This window comes from Herpailurus yagouaroundi, unplaced genomic scaffold (assembly GCF_014898765.1).
Source record: "Herpailurus yagouaroundi ecotype Mexico unplaced genomic scaffold, PumYag 139, whole genome shotgun sequence".
Lineage (NCBI taxonomy): Eukaryota > Metazoa > Chordata > Mammalia > Carnivora > Felidae > Herpailurus > Herpailurus yagouaroundi.
In genome coordinates, this window is record NW_024412394.1 from 24,234,404 (window position 1) to 24,254,442 (window position 20,039).

The following is a 20,039-nucleotide window of genomic DNA, read 5'->3' on the forward strand; positions in this document are numbered from 1 at the left end:
TATATATATATACATTATTTATATATATATATTATAAAACAATAACAACATTACTAACAAAATGCTAAGAAAACTTGGCATGTTTGGTGTTGGGAAGATGCGATGCAGCAACATAAAGTTTCTAAGTGATCTTTATGGCAGTCACTCCTTTAAAACAATTAACACCCAAACGACATCAATGGCAAAGCAACCCTATTCTACAAAAAAGCAGGTCTGCAGAAAGCTTGGGAAAGCTTGTAAAGGCTCACTCCTTCCCACTGACAGAGTTGGCAATTTTGTCCTCCGTGGAGAGCCTGGTCTGAAAATAGGGGTTTACCGGTTGTTCTGGGTAGAAACATACATGGACAATGCCTCCTGCTGCTAAGATGCTTAGCAACTCTTTTGCCTTTTCCACTTTTCTTCTTTTCCTTCCATCTTTTTTTTTTTTTTTAATTTTTTTTCAACGTTTATTTATTTTTGGGGGACAGAGAGAAACAGAGCATGAACGGAGGAGGGGCAGAGAGAGAGGGAGACACAGACTCGGAAACAGGCTCCAGGCTCTGAGCCATCAGCCCAGAGCCCGACGCGGGGCTCGAACTCATGGACCGCGAGATCGTGACCTGGCTGAAGTCGGACGCTTAACCGACTGCGCCACCCAGGCGCCCCTCCTTCCATCTTTTTAATTGCTAAAGAAAAAGCCTAAAAGCTTACTCTTAAAAAGTATCGATTGTTGAAAGTCTTTGCCAGATCACTGGTTCTGGGTCGAGAAACAAAATACCAAACTAACCAAAACCTTCATAGATCAAATGCTTGATCCTTCAAGTGGAGAATATTGGAATTTTCCCCACAAACAAGGTGGAATGAATAAACTGAGTAAACCTAAATACCTCACTCATTCAATAGACAAATATATGTTATAGGCATATTTCAGATACCAACGTCTATGATAAAGATTTAAGAATTCATATTTCAATAAAATATAGATTTTGTCCTTGGCAGTTTGCAGTCTAAACTGCATTTACTAATTATGACAAAACTTCTTTATTAAAGGTAGCATAATCTATAATCTGTATACATATATATATATATGTATACCTTTCTCATTCTCTCTCTCTCTCTCTATATATACATATATATATATATATAATATCAATACCTAATCCATAATAATATACAAGCTTTCAAGCAAGACTTTAAACCTGAATTTCATATCAGAAGATAATGGAACATTTCCAGGTGTTACAAATTGTATCATCTCTTCCAAAGTAATCCAATAGGAATCTCAAATGCAGGAAGAAAACTTCAAAGGCAAGATTTCATTTTGAGCTAAGAGTAAAAGAAAAAAAAGTTCTGGTTTACCTACCTTCTGTCCATATCTGACTTTTCATCCAAATCTCACCTCTTCTATGAAGCCATGTTTTAAAATCCCAGCCCAGATTAACCTCTTCTTTCTTAAGCTGCATAATTAACATATTAATATGTTCCACATATATTTTAATCAGTGGTTGTTATTCATAGTCACTTCAGAATCACCTGCAGAGTTTAAAAAATACACATTTCCAGGCTCCAACCTCAGAAACGTATTAAATCAATGCAAATATGGTCCGGGCATTTGTATTTTTAAAGCACACCACACATAATGTACTCCCAGTTAAGAAACACTGTTCAAATTACACTATATGATTTGGTATCTTATAATAGCATATAATCCATATAATCCATATTTATACATTTATATTCTTAAATCCCCAAGTGAATTTTAAGCATCTTCTGGGTATAGGCACAGACTTCTATTTACTTTGTTCTCTGCAGCACACAGAACCTATTCTGCATGAGGAAGAATTTCCACTTCTTTTCTGAAAAAAGGAATTTCCTTGCAACAACCTCTATATAATACGCTCATATCTGCTTTTCTATTCATATTCTTTACACAGTGGTGGAACAAAATTGATTATAAGCAAATATTATTTATTCATCTTTATTTAATATTGGCCTTCAGAAAAGTGTCTGAATTAGGGCAAGCCCTAGAGAGTTTCATAAAAAGATACTATAATTCTAGCATAGTGGAGTTCAAACTTACATTTGTTCAAATCCAAATCCTCTTCTTATTTGGCCTATGGTGAGGAGAAAAACAAAAGAAACAAGTTTATAAAGTGCATGCCCTTAGCACTCAATGCATGATAGCTAATATAAATATGAGCCATTAAGGAAGTCTCTTCACCCTCCCCCTCCAAATTTTCTTCAGCATACAGATTTCATGCCTTACAGCCTGATAACCAGTTACTACCAGAGACATCTAATCTAGTCATAGAATGTCAGAGTTGGGGAGGCCTGCCGAAATGAAATGATCCCCAATCTTCCTTTTAACCTCTGAACCAATTTAGGGCTCATAGCTAAAGCAATCCATACGCATTTGTGGGGTTGAAATGTTCTGCCTCACAGAGCTATTTAAGAGTCAGAAAACACAAGGAAAACCCTAAGTACAAAAACTAGTCACTGAATAAATAATTGTTATTATCATTAGTATAGTAATAGTAATATCCTGAACTATAACCTAGTTCAGTGCTCTTTTCTTGCATCCTAAAATGCACATTCCTTATAAAAATATAGTTTTATAACATCTAGGAAGAATAATAAATTACAAGTCTTGATAATCTTTGACTGTATTCAGTAAAACCAAGTTACTCATATCAACCAGCAAATAGGAAGACAGTGTACCATCGTCTGGCCTATGTTGTTAAAGAGTCAGACCTTTGTCTAGTTTCAGGTTTGCCCACTATGACAGGAGGCCATGCTATTCAGTCTCTCTGTCTCTGTTTCATCAGCTGTACGATGGGAACAATAAAATATCTCCCTCATTGGGTTGTTGTGAAGAATTCACTCTACATGAAAGCATTTCAGTATTGGACAAATGACAAGCTTCCAATAAAGGTTATTTTATTATTATTAACATTTTATTATTATTTATAAAGTTAACCATAATTAGTCATCCATACTGGGACACATTTGAGAATGAAAGGTGGTGCTATTAATAATTACACTGGAATAGGGGCGCCTGGGTGGCTCAGTCAGGTTAAGCGTCTGACTTCAGCTCAGGTCACGATCTCACGGTTTGTGAGTTTGAGTCCCGGGTCGGGCCCTGTGCTGACAGCTCAGAGCCTGTAGCCTGCTTTGGATTCTGTGTCTTCCTCTCTCTCTGCCCCTCTGCCACTCGCACTCTGTCTCTGTCTCTCAACAATGAATAAACGTTAAAAAAAAATAATTACACTGGAACAACAGGCATAAACCAGGGTGCATGGTCACCTTATCTACACTATATTTTCTAGCTGAAAACAAATTCCTAAGGGAGTGTGAGACTGTGCAGAAGAATTTACATGGAACTCTTTGAAAAGATTGTATGTTTGGGTCAGTTTCAAGATGGGCACAAAATAATGCTGCTGCCTTCTCCCAAACTCCTGTGAGACAAAATAGGAGTCACTGATGTTTGCATTGTATTTATAACTTAGCTGAAGAATTTCCTAAAGTCTCTCTGGCTAGGTCAAGGAAAATGCACTTTAATGTTTTTTCTTTTTTAATTTAATTTATTTTTTTTTTTAATTTTTAATGTTTATTTATTTTTGAGAGAGATCAAGAGACCGAGTGCGAGTGCGGGAGGGGCAGAGAGAGAGAGAAGGAGACACAGAATCCAAAGGAGGCTCCAGGCTCTGAGCTGTCAGCACAGAGCCCGACACAGGGCTTAAACCCACCAGCTGTGAGATTATGACCTGAGCCGAAGTCAGATGCTTAACTGACTGAGCCACCAAGGTGCCCCTTTAAATTTTAATTACTTTCAAGAGAAACCTTCTGAAATCTCTTACGTAGTTTCCTGTCTCATTAAAAAACTATATATACACTGTAATTTATACTCTTGAAACAAATGGCTTTTTTTAAGTTTATTTATTGAAGTAACCTCTACAGCCAAAATGGAGCTTGAACTCAGGATCCTGAGATTAAGAGTTGCATGCTCTTCCAACTGAGCCAGCCAGGCACCTCACAAATTATTTTTTTAATAATCATAAAATAAATACAATAAGACAAAAAGGTGGTATTGGGAAGGATGACTAAGGTAACTCTTCAGACACAGGCTCCATAAAGATGTGTCATGTATAGGAGATGACATTTCCTCTCCTCAGGAACTTTCTGTCCCCCATCTCCATATTAACAAAGATTGTGTGACTATTCATCACAAGCTCTCAACAAAATATATTTCCTGATTGATTTTTGTTTTAATTTTATTCTGGGACACAGAAATTCATAACCTCAAGCTCTGAAGGTATAAGGCACATGAAAATTGTGTACACAAGACAATCAGCATATCACTGCTATGCTGCTACAATGTAGGAAGCCCTAGGTAAAAAAAAAAACTAGTCACTGAATAAGTAATTGTTACTATCATTACTATGGTAATAGCAATATCCTGAATTACAACCTAGTTCAATTCAGTGCTCTTGCACCTTAAAATGTACACTCCTTGTAAAAATATAGTTTTATCATAGCTAGGAAGAATAACAGATTATAACTCATTGAATTATAACATTCATTGAATGTCCCACTTAACTTCTATCAGATGCAAAGAACTGCTTCATCCGTTTAAGCACTTCTTTTTGGGCACATAACAAACTGTTCTGTACCTGTCTTGTAAGCAGAGTGCACAAATGAAATCACAAACAGATGAGGGGGCTCACCTCCATTGTTTAAAACATTGAACTTCAGTGTCAGATTTATTCCTTCTTTTGTTTTCTCTATCATACATCTTCACCTATAGTCCCAGATGAGCAGAACAATTTAAAGCATTATGCAGTCGCACATATAGGCATCTCTAAGGCACTCCCATATGGTATATCAATTCAGTTCATGGCAAATTTAACAGCAGCAGCAGCAGTTGTCAGACATACTCAAAACAAAATAAATTACCCATCCAACCCGTTGTCCTTAAGTGCTTTTTATATTCTGTGTTTTAGAAAACCAGTTTAACTTTAAGCAGCATTGTAGCTATGATCAGTCTCTCCTGAGGAAGTTTCTTATGAGATTGAATGAAGATAATGACAACCATTAGTCATTGCCATTAGCATAAGGCATGAGGCACACTACAATATTTATAAGCAGCTAAGTCATGACAGTAAAAATATGACTTCCTATAACTTGGGCAGGCTTCTAACTATGGCTGACTGCCATTCTGTAAAGTGAAACTGGTCTAAGTCTGGTAGTAGTATATTTAATGGCGTGTTCGTCATAAGACCTAATTGTTTTCCACCACAGGGTATGGAACTTTATGTCCTCTATCAACCAAAAACAAACAGTCATACTGCTTAATGGCTGTTCAATTAATGTTTATGTGCTACTTTTACACCCTGAATTATTTGATGAATAAACTCTAAGAAGCTATTTGAGAACTAAGTTTAATGGAACCTCAACTACAATAAAAAATTCCTAGAATTCTAACAGTAGCTCAAATTATCAGCTAGGCAATATAGAACATATATTGATATTCAAAAATCTTCTACTTGCCTGGTGAAGTGACAGAAAAATCAAACTTTGGAAGGAAATGATCTATGTAGCCTCAGCTTTGCTGCCTTCAAATTGAAGATCAAAATAGGATTAAAATTAAAAATGACCAGGTCAGACTAGGTCAAAAGTGAGACGGTTTATTATTCTAAGAAAGGCTCAGCTTTTATATTTCAAGGACTTTCTTACTTTATAACTTTTTACCTGCTAATATTTCTACTTTCCTTACATAAAGACTTAGCAGAAAGTGCCAGCTGATTAAAAATGTGTTAGGTCAGCACCCTCTTTTGTTAGAAGTTTTGTGAAATTACTAAAAAAGACACTTTCACTGAAAGATTGGCACTTTAGAATTTATGAGAAAAAGTGATTTCTGACTTTTGTAGTTATTTGGACATAGCAGTGTTATATTGCTCACTTGTTTTTCTTCTGATAAGAGTCCTGATTGGTCTCCAACTCTAGGGCAGTTAATTAATAGTACTCACTATTGTTCTAAATTGGTTGGGCACCATCAGACACAGGAAAAGGAAAGACAGACAAAAACAACAAAAAACAAGAACCGAGGACATGAAACATATTGCAAATTTCCTTTGCAAATTACAGATCCTTGAACACTACACACAGTATTTGCAAATGCTGATGTATATATTTTAATAGAACTGTGGCTGTCCTCTTCTTCCTCTCCTGTGGTTTAAACAAGGTTCAAACACGAAGTTCATAACTACACGAGGTTCATAAACAAGGACAGGAGGTTCATAAACAAGGACAAATGAGATAGCAAGTTCAAGAGATGTTAAATGTTCTTGACAACTTCCTACTAAAAACACAAGTGAAAAATGACAAACTTCTCACCTGGTTGATTGAGGATTAAATCTCACTGCTTTTGATTACAAGGCAATGAACCTTTCATTTTCATTTTGTGTTTCTTAAATAGTGTTTCACTGAAACATATGTAATCGAATTGATTTGAATTTGATTAGTTTAGCACTACAGTCTCATTATTTGTAATAAATACATCTGTGGTGTTACAGCACATTAAGAAACATTTTAGCAGAGCGATTGACTTTTATTATGATTTTTAAATGTATCATTACCTGATATTAAAACTAAATTCATTACAACTTAACTGGATACACCTTTTCAAACTCTACATACTGTTAGAAACTAATTAATATTCAAATTCATTTCTAGTCTGTGTTGAAGCTATACTGAGCAAGTAACACGTGACATAAAAATCTGAATGTGTTGGGTGGGCTTGGTAGATTAACTGATAATAAATCCTCAATATAACTTCCAATGAAAAATTCATATAGTATGTTTCCCCAGTTATTTTATAGCTGATTTTCTTTTTTTTAAATTTTTTTTTAACGTTTTATTTATTTTTGAGACAGGGAGAGACAGAGCATGAATGGGGGAGGGTCAGAGAGAGGGAGACACAGAATCTGAAACAGGCTCCAGGCTCTGAGCTGTCAGCACAGAGCCTGACGCGGGGCTCGAACTCACGGACCGCGAGATCATGACCTGAGCCGAAGTCGGCCACTTAACCGACTGAGCCACCCAGGCGCCCCTATAGCTGATTTTCATATTCAAAACTTAGAGTAGAGGAAAATATTTTTAGGAAATAAAATGTCAGGAATAAACTTTGTGTGTCATTATGTTAACATAATATATAAATATTGGTGTTAAATGTAATCAGAGCTACTGGATGGTACTTGAGTGTTTTATGTTGTACATTTTTTCTATTAAGTATAAGGACATATTTTGAAATGTGAAAGGAATTGTGTCACTTAAAAGTAATGATTAGATTCTCTATAAATGCAAAGTGGAACAGAAAGTTAGTAGTTTGTTGGCTGACTTTGGCAAATGTCCTAGTTTGGACTGATTATCACTCAACTTTCTAAACTTCACTGTCTTAAAGTAGAAAAGAAAAGAAACTTTCAAAATGGCCTAATCAGTAATATTAGGTGCTGGGAAATATATGACATGGAAAATAGAAAATTTATATAAATTCCATTACAGTTTGTAGTAAGAATCTTACTCATTTACTTAAGTTCTGGTAAGATCTGAATATCTTTTGAAGGAACCAGTATACCCAGAATTAAAGATTGTGAAATCGGTCTTCTACACCAGTCAGCAAGACCTTGTTTTGTTTTTATATTTTTAATCATAAAGATCATTCACTGCTTCTTTTGTACTCCAATAATTTGATTTTGAAATTTAATTCCATTACAATACACAGTCATTTACAAATCAATGAACTACTCCTTGTCCTGAAATTTTTGTTCCCAAATTTCTGATTTCAATATTTTACATTGAAGAAAATAAAAGATAGATAAAACAAGTACTATATTTAGGAATCAATAGTCTGATAAGTTAATTATATTTTGATGTTGTCTATGGTCCTTATATTAAGAATAAAAATATTAGTTACATATGTAAAGTATTTGAGAAAGGAGGTATGTATCCTTTCTATAAAATTGACGGTAACTGTAATATATTAATATTAATATATTAATATTAATAATATTAATAACCAAGGTTATTGTGAGAAATAGGTATACTATTGTAATGAAGTCTAATTAGAAAATCAATCAAATAAAGTATTTATGGCATATTTTAAAATCACTAAAAACAAATCTAGCCTCAGAAGAGTAGGAAATAGTTTATTTAGATATTTATCAAACATTATAATCAAATAATTTCTCTTTATAAATATATGCATAATCTAGAAATACTCTGTAGCCTGTCAATATCTTAACTTTTTTGGTGTGGACATCATAGACTTAAAGTCATCTCTCATTTATATTATGTTCCTAGACCCTTCCTTCTCCTACCTTGGGGAAGGGAGGCAGCAAGGATCATTTCATCATCCACTACATGTATTTATTTTACTATTTGCAACTTAAGGTGCTGTATTATATTATATAATAAGCCCTAATATTTTAATTAGTCACATATTCTTTTTCTTTCTTTTTTTTTTAAGAGAGAGAGAGTGAGAAGAGGAAAGAGGGACAGAGAGAAAGGGAGAGAGAGAGAGAGAGAGAGAGAGAGAGAGAGAGAAAGAAAGAGAGACAGAGACAATCATAAGCAGGCTTCATGCTCAGCACAGACCCAGACACGGGGCTCCATCCCACGACCCTGGGATCATGACCTGAATGGAATCAAGAGTCAGATGCTCAACCAAGTGAGCCACCCAGGTGTCCCTAGTCACATATATATTCTTAAAAAAATAAATAAATAAAAAGTGCATTTCTTGATCTTGGTACTTATGGGCTAAATACCCGAATCCCTTCAGATGACTATACTTCTATGAAAGAAGCCCAAATCTTTGCACTGTTAAATGAAATTGTTTAGTAAATTAAATCAAGATCAACTGATGATCTGTATAATTTAGACTCAAACCTTCTGGGATCTTTTTCTTAAAACAAGAGTGCTTGATTTAAAATTAGGAAATTGCAGTGAGTCTTTTTGGCCTTTGCAAATTGAGCCAAAATTAGATTTTGAAACTCACAGAGCATTTAAAATCTCAATTATCTAGTAGTCATAAAGTCCTTTTTTTTTTTTTTTTTAAAGATGGGACTGAACGTAAGTACTAGAAAAACAATGGCCAAAGTTATGCTAATTCTTGTCTAGTGGTAGGATAATAACCCATTTTGTTTTCTTTTGAAGTTCTTTTAATCATAGATGCTAAAGAAATGGAGTTGCAGTTTTGATATGTTATAAATCAAGTTAGAATGCTTCCATTAATTTCTTACTTAGTATTTTACATTTTTAATTAATTTCAATTCCATTCTCTTCCAGCTAAAATCAGAAAAAATATTAATTTAGATTTTATAAACTCAGTGCACAGTTCTGTAATCATTAGGGTCTCAATTTGAGTAATTTAATATGTAGCTGACACCAATAGGCTATTCCTTAAAGTATTCAATATTATGGCATGTGTTTAGGGATCATCTAAATATTAATTAGTAAGTTTATGAGTAAATGTTTATGTATAGGTAAAAGTAAGTCTCAATACTTTGGCCATATGTTTTATTGTAAAATGTTTTAATAATTACTGCACACGAACTGTGTTCTCTCTCATTCACCCTTGATTGTTCTTTCCTCTGCCACTGGCCACTAATATGGTTATTTTGGAGAGATTATTGTCTCCAAGATGGTTATTTTGGAGAGGTTAATGTCCCAGCCCAAATCCCACCATTTAGACTTCATGCAATTTTGGACAAACCTTTCAATGCTGTGAAATTTTGTTTTCTTATCTTTAAAACGAGGATAAGGAAATTTGACCTGCTTTCTTCATGGAGCTGTTATGATAAATACAATATTATTGTAAATGTTTTTAAAAGTATCAAGGCATAATAGATAGGTATATAGATAAAAATATGTGTGAACTTATATTAGCATTTTACATATAAATATAACTTACATAATCATAAATATTACATAAGAAATACAAGGATCAGAAATAGATGAAGTATATTGATAAATATTTATTCATTAAGTTATACTTGATAAATATATCCCATCAGTCTGGTCCAGTATACTATCTAAGTTAAAAAAAACCAACAACCTGATGCCTTTTTCCAAGAGGGCACAGATTTTTCTTTTTTAAAAATTTTTCCAGTGTTTATTTTTGAGAGAGAGAAAGACAGAGTGTGAGCACGGGTGGGCGGGAAAAAGGGAGACACAGAATCCAAAGCAGTCTCCCAGCTGTCAGCACAGAGCCCAACACGGGGCCCGAATTCATGAACCGCGAGATCATGGCCTGAGCTGAAGTTGGACACTTAACCGACTGAGCCACCCAGGTGCCCTGTTTGTTTTGTTTGTTTGTTTGTTTTAAAGATTTTTGTTATAGAAAGGTAAGGCCAGGGTAGTCTTTCTCAAAAGACATCTTGAATACCTTTAAACCAAGATGCTGCTCTTGATGACATTTTTTCTTCTGTGACAGCTAGAAAGGATTTAGCTCAGCAGACTATATTTGCATACACTGAATATTTTTTAGCTGTCAAGTGTCACAAAACCACTTTCTTTTGACTCTGTTTCATTTAGTCACAGGCTATTATTTCTAGGCTTATTTGTAGGTTAAAGTGTTTCCTTGAGTGATATAGTGAACTAACAGAATGAGTGATGGAAAACTATGTGGATTCAGTAAATAATTTGAATATTACTATAAATACATGAATACCTTGGCCTTAAATCCTGAGATAATTAATTAGTGGTCCTCTCCTACTTCTGGGCAATCAAATCAACTCATTATCAAGTTTTACTTATTAGTAATTAACATTGGATAAAATCCTACATTATTAGATGTCTTCCTAACAATCTAAATGTAACAAATCATAAATTCTTACTGAGAATCTTTATGGAGTTAATACTTCCAACAAAGCTATATTTTTTATTCAATATGCTCTTTCTCTCTGTCTCTGTCTCTGTCTCCATATATAAATGTATATAATACCAAATGACAAGATTTTTAATAGATTGAAGGACAGTATCTCTGAAACATCTATATGATTATAAAGCAGTGTAATAAATATTACTTTGGCATATCTTTGGAATTCATAGATTTAGTACTATTTTTTAACATCTTTGAATGATTCTGAAGTTACATGATATGCAATAATTTGTAATTTTCTTTTGCACAAATTTAAATTAACATAGGCTGTGAAAGACTGGTACACCTGTTTGTTCTTGACTCAACACTGGACACACAGAAATTTTCCAAAGTGGTGAAACACTCTTCTGGTGAAAGTGAAGGGCAAGTGCAATGGTCTATGAGAATCAGATACAGAAGCTAACAGATAATAGAAGTCCCAGATACATTCAATAGAGAAATGTTCTATATTTGCTCTAAAGGGAAGGCATGTTTTTAATTTCTGAAGTTATTGCCTTATATGATAAGTTGCACATGATGATGATTTATGAAAATTTTAGATCTCAGGACATTACGTTCCCTGAAGGATATAAGGAGTGCTGTATCTCATGTTTCATGCTGCTACCTCTTTCTTCCCCGTACTTCTAATGGGTCTTTCTCAGCTTTCTAGCTGCACTCCTGCTTTTTCTAAATCATTTTTGTCCTCAGGTCCACCTTCATCCAGTGTCCTATCATTGAGTATAATAAAATATAAAAGACATTTCAGTAGGGTTTATCATCGATATATTGATAAAGGAAAACTCCAAATATTTTTGCAGTTGTACAGATAGAGACAAATCAATACAATGGAGCATGCCATTAGTAAACAGATAACTAACTGTTACTATTTTTTATAGAAATACATTTTTCCAGTTTATTTTCATTTTTCATTGAAGTTTTATGTTGTGTTATTTAGGACATCTCAGTCTCCCTGAAGACTAACTTCTAAACTTAGATACACATGATTCCATTTAAGTAAGGTGAGCAAATAAATATGGTCAGGGTCAACATATATGGAGTTTAGGGTTATCATACAAGACTCACTTTCTAGAAAACTCAGGGAAAAGAAGTATTCTGAATATTTTGGTTTATGTATATAGAAATTGTTTAGAAATTCATAATAGAATTTCTTCTAATTCCTTTTTCCTAGCTTGAATGAATTACACATCTGCATTTTGGTTTCCTCTCAAACTTAGTTTACTATAAAATTTATCATCAAAGACCGAGAGGGAACAGTAGAATGCAGAGGTTAAGGATGAGGTCTCTGTGATTGCCTGGGTTTAGAGTCTACCCCACTGCCCAGTGATATGAACTTGGGGAGATGACTTCTTTTTCAGGCCCAGTTTTCTCATTTAGAAAATGAAGATACCCTATAACTTCAGTTAGAGGGTTGTTGAGAAAAGATACAAAGTTATTCCTCAAAATACTTAATGCTGTGCTTGATATGTCTTATGCATTCCATGATTGCAAATGCCTCTTTCCTCACATTATTATTACTATTATTGAAACAATGTACCAAATTATCACTAGTCTCACTTTCATTTTTACCCCTATTTCAATGTGAACTACATATTTGCAACATTATTATAAGATTCTTGTGTATAAATATGTAATACCTGTTGTGAAGATATCCAATACATGTTTGCTTATGAATATAATGACAAACTTTTTTACATCTGTAGTCTAAGGCCTACACTAGTTGATTATTTTAGTAAAGATTTTATTTTTAAAGTTTATTTATTTTGAGAAAGAGAGAGAATGGGGGAGAGAGAGAGAGAAGGAGGGAGAGGGAGAGAGAGAGAATCCCAAGCAGGCTACACTAGTTGATTATTTTAGTAAAGATTTTATTTTTAAAGTTTATTTATTTTGAGAAAGAGAGAGAGAGAGGGAGGGAGAGAGAGAGAGAGAGAGGGAAGGAGGGAGGGAGGGAGGGAGAGAGGGAGAGAGGGAGAGAGGGAGAGGGAGGGAGAGAGAGAGAGAGAGAGAGAGAGAGAGAGAGAGAGAGAGAGAATCCCAAGCAGGCTCCATGTTATCTGCGCAGAGCCCAACGCAGACTGCAACTCACAAACCGTGAGATCGTGACCGGAGTCAAAACCAAGAGTTGGACACTTAAAGGACTGAGCCACGTGGGCGCCCCAGTAAAGATTACTTTAGAAACATCTAAGTTACAAATTGATTCGGATCATACAAGTATTGGTATTGGATCAACTAGCTTTTATTTTACACATTTGATACACAGCATGAAGATATCTTAAAGTTAAAATTTTTAGTTAAGGAAAAATAATTTGGGGGAGAATATTAACTAAATTTGGGGAGGATATAACCACACCTGTATGACTTTACACACCTCACCATACTATGAGTAGTGGTATTATTATCACCTTTTTAGTTCTAAGAACACTGAAGCTTGGTAAGTTAAAGTAACTTTGCTTACAATGTAGATCCTCTATTGTGATTTAAAGTTTCATAATATAAACAATGCAACTTTAATCCTCCACAAACAAATCAGCCCTATGGAAATAGGTATTAGCTCACTTTTTCACAAAGAACCAAATTCAGCTCTCTACTGAAAATTAAAATTACATGTGTATATACAGCAGAATCCCATTTCAAATGAATAAATAAGTAACATGCAGGTGAGGAATAGAGGAAGGAAAGAAGAATAGGAAGAGAAAGGAAATCAGAAGGAATATAAACTGGGTGCCTGGGTGGCTCAGTCGGATAGGTGTGTAACTTTGGCTCAAGTCAAGATCTCGTGGTTCGTGAGTTTGAGTCCTGCATAGGGCTCTGCTGATAGCTCAGAGCCTGCAGCTTGCTTCAGAGTCTGTGTCTGTCTATCTTTCTCTGTTCCTCCCCTGTACACATTCTGTCTCCCTCTCTCTCTTTCAAAAATAAATAAAGGTTAAAAAAAAAAAGGCATATAAACCAATCTATTAAAAGAGTGGTCTCTGAGGATTAGGATTATAGATTTTGGATTTTTACATTATATATTTGTATCATACATTCTAATTTTTTTAACCCTGAGTATGAATTACTTTGTTAAAAAAAAAAGAGACAAATATATAATATATATAATATATATATAACATATATATAATATATATTTCTCTCTCTCTTTTATATATATACACATATATGTATATATATATAAATATATATAAACTCATATAAATCTCATATGTATATATATATCAAAATATATATATATCAAAAAACTCCAATTCATTGGCAATTCTGCTATATTCTAAGATACCATTATTTTTACCTGAATGATTTATTTACTAGAAATGAAAAAAGGTCTTTAAGAAGTTAAACCAATTTTTACTTTGGGATTATTGATGATAAAAGGATTCCAGAGAAGTTTCTCTGATGGAATGTGGTATTACTTATTTTAAAAATTAGTGCTTTGGGGATGCCTGGGTGTCTCAGTCAGTTGAGTGACTGACTTCGGCTCAGGTCATGATGTCATGGGTTGTGAGTTCAAGCCCCGCGTCAGGCTCTGTGCTGACAGCTCAGAGCCTGGAGCCTGCTTCTGATTCTGTGTCTCCCTCTCTCTCTGCCTCTCCCCCACTCATGCTCTGTCTCTCTCTGTTTCAGAAATAAATAAACATTAAATTTTTTTTTAATTAGTCCTTTATAAGAAAGCATAAAGCAGCAGATATGTTCTGAATATTAGTTCTAAATACTACATAGTGGTCAATAAGTCAACTTGTATTCTTAAACCTCCAACAGGCAAGTTGAAAGAAACAGCTTAAAAATTCAGCATTAAGAAGATGATCTTTATGCAACATGTAAATATAATCTTCCTTATTTAAAGACATTAAAACTAGCTCCATTCCAGTCACAGATATTATGCACTGATCTTAGTAAATTCCATTAGTATGTTTATTTCTAATATTAAGGTTTGTATTTTGAAACAGAGAACTTAGACTAATTGGACACATTTTCTCACCTATTGCCTCCCCTTTATAGCTAAGAATGCAAGATTTTGTGACCAGTAGGTTATATATAAATCCTAATGGTCATTATTTATCTGCCTTAATTAAATGTGATTTTTTTTCTTGGCATACTTTTTGGGGGCATACTGGTTTTATGATAAAGACAACATTTCTTAACATGGCAATCTGCTGAATAGGTTGGACAGTGCTCTTTCCCTAGTAGTCATCAACTGCCTTTCTTTTGTTTTCTCATGTACCCATGTACAATTGGGAAAGTGATGAAGGCATTGGGAAGGAAGGGGCAAGATGATATCAGAGAAGGTGAAAAATGTCCTGATGTCAAAAATGGCAGGCTAAGAGACTAGAATATAGGAAATATGGTATACATGTGGTAGGGCAGACAGAGAATGAGACAGAGGGGAGGAAACATTTTCCTACTGATAGAAGTCATCCTGAGAGGCACTGAGGTGACAGAAAATCTATGTCTAGTGCTGACATTTGCTTCCAGAGGCTCTACAAAGATCTGATCTAAGAGTCTCCAAATTTCTCTTGAGTAGACCATTCACTGTATCCTCCTTCAAAGTATGAAACATGATGGAACAGAAATGTTAACTAAATTAGTGCTTAGAAGCTCACTCCCAATTTTTAAGATAGCTCATTCTGCACTTACTTTTTTGATAAAGTCAGATAAGCTGGCTATTGTTAAGGCATCCAGTGGTATATGAATCAGAGAGCTTCCTCTCCTGTTTTCTCAACTTGCCCGACTATAAAGTATAAGAGACTGATATATAAAACAGCGTATTAAGTAGAGTGACCTGTTTTCTCTCACTGTAAGTGATCTTTCAAGTACCAATTAATAAATTCTATGTAACGAGACTAGGAAATTTATCTTTCTGGTGAATATGGAAGACTAGTGCCTGCCTGTCAACAAGAACAGGTATTTTACTGTTAACTCAGATATTTTAGTAGGAAACTAGAAATGCTACACATTATACTGGCATCAGGAAATACTTCATTTTAAAATATTTAACAATGAGTGATACCTTCACTTGTGTTAACACATGACCTCATGGATTATACAAAGATATTTCTGATTTGAAACTGACTCTCGTACTTTAAAGCTGAGTCCTGATTTATAGATTGAATAATAAAAGCCTGAAATTGCTTTCATGCTTATTTAATCATGTGAGTGTTTTTTAAAATGTCAAATGGAATCTAGATTATAAATGAATTCATTTGTACTACCGAAGACAGTAGCCATGCTTTACAACAAATGTGGTATGCTTTCATCTACATTTTTCTATGATGGAATCAGAACTTTTGAAAGAATGACAAGCTTGAGGAAAGATCCAAGTAAAGATGCATTTCAAGTTAAAATATTTTATCATAATCTTTTTTTAAGTCAATGTTTATCATATTTCTATAGAATAGAAATTATGTTAAGGTTATCAGATTTTAGATTCTCTTTTCAATTAAATTCATTCAAAGTTGGAAATCACCACACCATTTTGGAAAATGTGTGGGTTTTCAAAGTTTGTTTTAAATATTGGCTTTGCTATGTGTTATTAGTGTGACATTAGTTAAACCTCTGGACTTCAACTTCCTGTTCTATAAAATAGGGGTAATCTTGCTGTAAGGATCACAGATGTTTCATGTAAGTTTTTATGTGAGAATGATAGTACCTTGCCTGGAAGATATGCTCAGAAAACACATAAATAGGATATTTTCATCATGTACTACACACTTTTTTTTGCAGTAAAATATTATACATTCCCATAGAACCTTCAAGAGTAGCAAGTGAATGGAGTTTTCAGTAACAGGTGGTCTCTTGATACTGACACTGGTACCTGACACTTGGCCAACTCAGGTTACTGATCACTGTTCTCTATTCCCTTAAAACCATAAGCAAACCTATACATTTCTTTTTTTTTAATTTTTAATGTTTATTTATATTCGAGAGAGAGACAGAGTGTGAGCAGGGGACAGGCAGATAGAGAAGGAGACACAGAATCTGAAGCAGGCTATAGGCTCTGAGCTGTCAGCACAGAGCCCGACGTGGGGCTCGAACCCACCAACTGTGAGATCATGCATGACCTGAGGCAAAGTCAGACACTTAGCTGACTGAGCCATCCAGGCACTCCAGAAACATATAAACTTCTATATTATGTTAACCAAGAGACATAGAGATAATGAGAGAGAATGCTGTAGAGTTAAGGGACATTTGTGGTTTTCACAATGGTTTATTTTTAAGTTGAAGAACTAAAGGCACAAGAATAATTTCTTAGTAATACAGTTTGAAAACAAACTATTTCCCTGAGAAGAATTCATGGGAACCTTTAATATGTCATTTGTGTCAAATTTATTTAAAAACTGTTAGTGCTTCAATTGTTATTAAGCGAAATGGCCTTAGTTCCATTAATATACTGAAAATAAAAATGATCTAAATAGTACATATAAGACCTAAAAGCACTATTTGGTCTCTTAAATTGCATCAGATTGATTCTTATTGAATCATACTTGAGTGTAGTAAAACTTTCTTTTGGACAAATAGCAGGCACAAAGACCTTATTCCATATTAATGCTATTATTACTATTTATAATATTTTGTTTAGTGTCCAAGCTAGCTACCTTTGGTGTTTTGGTGAGTTCTTACCTGTCATAGGATCATCATTGTTCCAAGAGTTCCAGCATTATCTGAATAATGCTGGAACATACACAGGGATAACTTCAAGCTGCACTTACATGGAATGCACTATCATTTATAAACCTTAATTTGCCATGCAAGTTTATATGACTTGCAGAAGTGAATGTCAGACTTGAGAATGTTTGTATATCAATGGCAAGGTAGCTCTTGCCTGCCATCTTTGGGTGCCAGCACTCTGAAACTAGTAAGAGCAGATGTGATGTCATGAAGGGATGACGTTGGGATGGGGCATCACTGTGGGATACTGACAAGAGAAGAAGGCACCCTTTGGGCACTCTGAACAGTTTCATTCTATCAAAGGTTTCTGCTAAAAGGCCACTAACTTAGGGAAATTATCATTCCCCATTGCTGGAGAAACCTACTATATTCACTTCTGATTATTTTAAGAGTCAAAGTTTGGTGGATGAATCGCTGATTGATTGATCGATTGGAGTCTACTATTAACACATAACTTTATGTGCTAGTTAAAGCCTACTCAAAATGCAGGCTTTTGAAACTCAAAATCAGCTTTCTCACAAATCATGTTTTTTTGTGCTTTACAAACTCTTACTTTTTAATTCAGCAGCCAAGAATGTTCTCTTCTGTTGATCAGCACTGATGTTTCTGCTCTGACAGCCCTGCCCTGAGTTAATGCATTCAAAGATATAGCCTGAATGGTGAGAAAGCCACAGGGTGATGAAACAACAACAGCAATAATAAAAGAATTCCAGTGGACACAAAAACATATTGATGAATATATCAAACTAATAACAGTGACTGGTTTCTCTTTCATTGCTTTACAAGATCAAGCCTATTGTTTGAAAAGGATCAAAGGAGAATACTATGCAGGATATCTGGATTAGAGATTCTTTCTCCCCTTGGTTTATAAAAACAGTAACATTTTTAAAGAGTCAAATCAGGTATGGAATGTTACTGAGAAAGGAAATTTCAGAATTGTATTCTCTGTAACTTTTGATCTTTCATTCTGCAGCTTAACAAAGGGACTTGATTAGTTGAAGCACCTGCAGTTTTAAATAGTTATCTTAACAGTTTGAATTTTTAGAAAAGTTCTCCCAGATGAAGAGGCAGTTAGTAATTATAAAACTGACTAAAAAGTGTGGTTTGCCGTGGTTCTTTGGGATACTTCCCTTAGCTCTGATTATTTACTTCAAACCAAAAGTGGCTTCCTTTTATTTTTCGCATAAAATCTGAACAATTTAACATAGCACTCAAGGACAGCCATCTGATTTGACCTTACCTCTGTGCCTTCATGAATCTGGATCTCAGGGTCCATTGCTTTCCTTTCAAACACTTCCTGAACTTTTTGGACTCCATGAAGTTACACAGCCTATTCCCTTCACCAGGTGGTGCTTTGATCCTCATCAATGGACAGGCTACCCCTCTCATCTCAGGGTCCCTTAGTTTCTGTCCTACCTTTAGTCATAAAGATATCTCCAGGCTCTCTCATACTGCTCCTATGGCACTTGTTTAAGGCTACATGGTATTATAGATATTTGTGTAGTAAAAAGAAGACCAGGCCCAGAAGGAGAAATTTGGGGTTTTACCCCTATTTTAAATGCTGTGGCAAGGCCATTTCAATTCTCTGAGCCTCAAGTCAGTCTGTGGATTTCATAACTGCCCTTACATTGTTTTCAGTCTGAGGTTTATTGGCTAAAGTTTTCTACTTGTGCACAGAAATTAAGTCTCAATTTCCTATAACGCTTTGGATTCAGTAAATATTTGCTGAATCAAATAGAATGGCAGGTGAGAAACAAGAAGTTTATTGACAAGTCCAGTGAAATAACTGGGGAAAATAAGAGCAAGTTTAGTTTTTGTATTTGACTAAATAAATGTTCATGTTAATAAATATTATCTCATTGACAAAAGGTAGGCGAGAGGCTGGTTATGGGGTTCCCTTTCCCACTCCCTCCATCTCAGCCAACAATTGTGATTTCCTTCTTTTAAATGCAGATTAAAGGTTTGAATACTCTTCCTTCATACAATTAGGGAAAGGCAATATACAGTAATTCGTAGCAAAGAAAAAGGCTGAAGATTAACAACTAATTCACGTTTCATTTGACAAGCTTCTGAATAAGCTCAGAAAGCCTTGCCAGGAAAATACCAAGTTAGATCTCTTTATTTCAAAGAAGATAAAAATAACTCCATTCCTTCACAACAGTCTCAACCTTTTCAGTATTTCAACAAGTGGCATTTTGTGTCCTAGCTCACTGCCATAGCTCCGTGTTGGTAAAGATTATCTCCCTATTTCGGAGAGGATAAAAAATAAGCTTACCTCTATCCTTCTTAGGCCATCACATCTGCTATTCAATTATGTGCTCTTTGCTTGTGGATACCTGAAATAGTGAGAAAGAATAAAAAAGGAAAATTAAATATAACTCAACAGCATTTTGTGCAAGGCAAACATTTACAATTTTAATCAATGACAGACACACACTTCATAAAACTATTAGCATGCAACTCCAGC

General features: G+C 34.6%; 1 protein-coding gene across 11 annotated transcripts in view; it reads right to left on the reverse strand.

The window, feature by feature from the left end:
* Nucleotides 1-20,039, reverse strand: part of KHDRBS2 (KH RNA binding domain containing, signal transduction associated 2) — a 645,642-nt gene that overhangs the window by 25,188 nt on the left and 600,415 nt on the right. For 7 of the 11 annotated variants that reach the window (XR_005789805.1, XR_005789807.1, XR_005789812.1 and 4 more), the window contains 4 exons: nucleotides 18,126-19,908; nucleotides 4,704-4,777; nucleotides 2,060-2,093; nucleotides 1,343-1,512 (listed from right to left, as the gene is read on the reverse strand). The gene's annotated coding sequence lies outside the window, so the exon portion shown is untranslated. The remainder of the gene's footprint in view (nucleotides 1-1,342; nucleotides 1,513-2,059; nucleotides 2,094-4,703; nucleotides 4,778-18,125; nucleotides 19,909-20,039) is intronic. The other 4 variants (XR_005789813.1, XR_005789810.1, XR_005789806.1 and 1 more) reach the window with 2 other exon arrangements.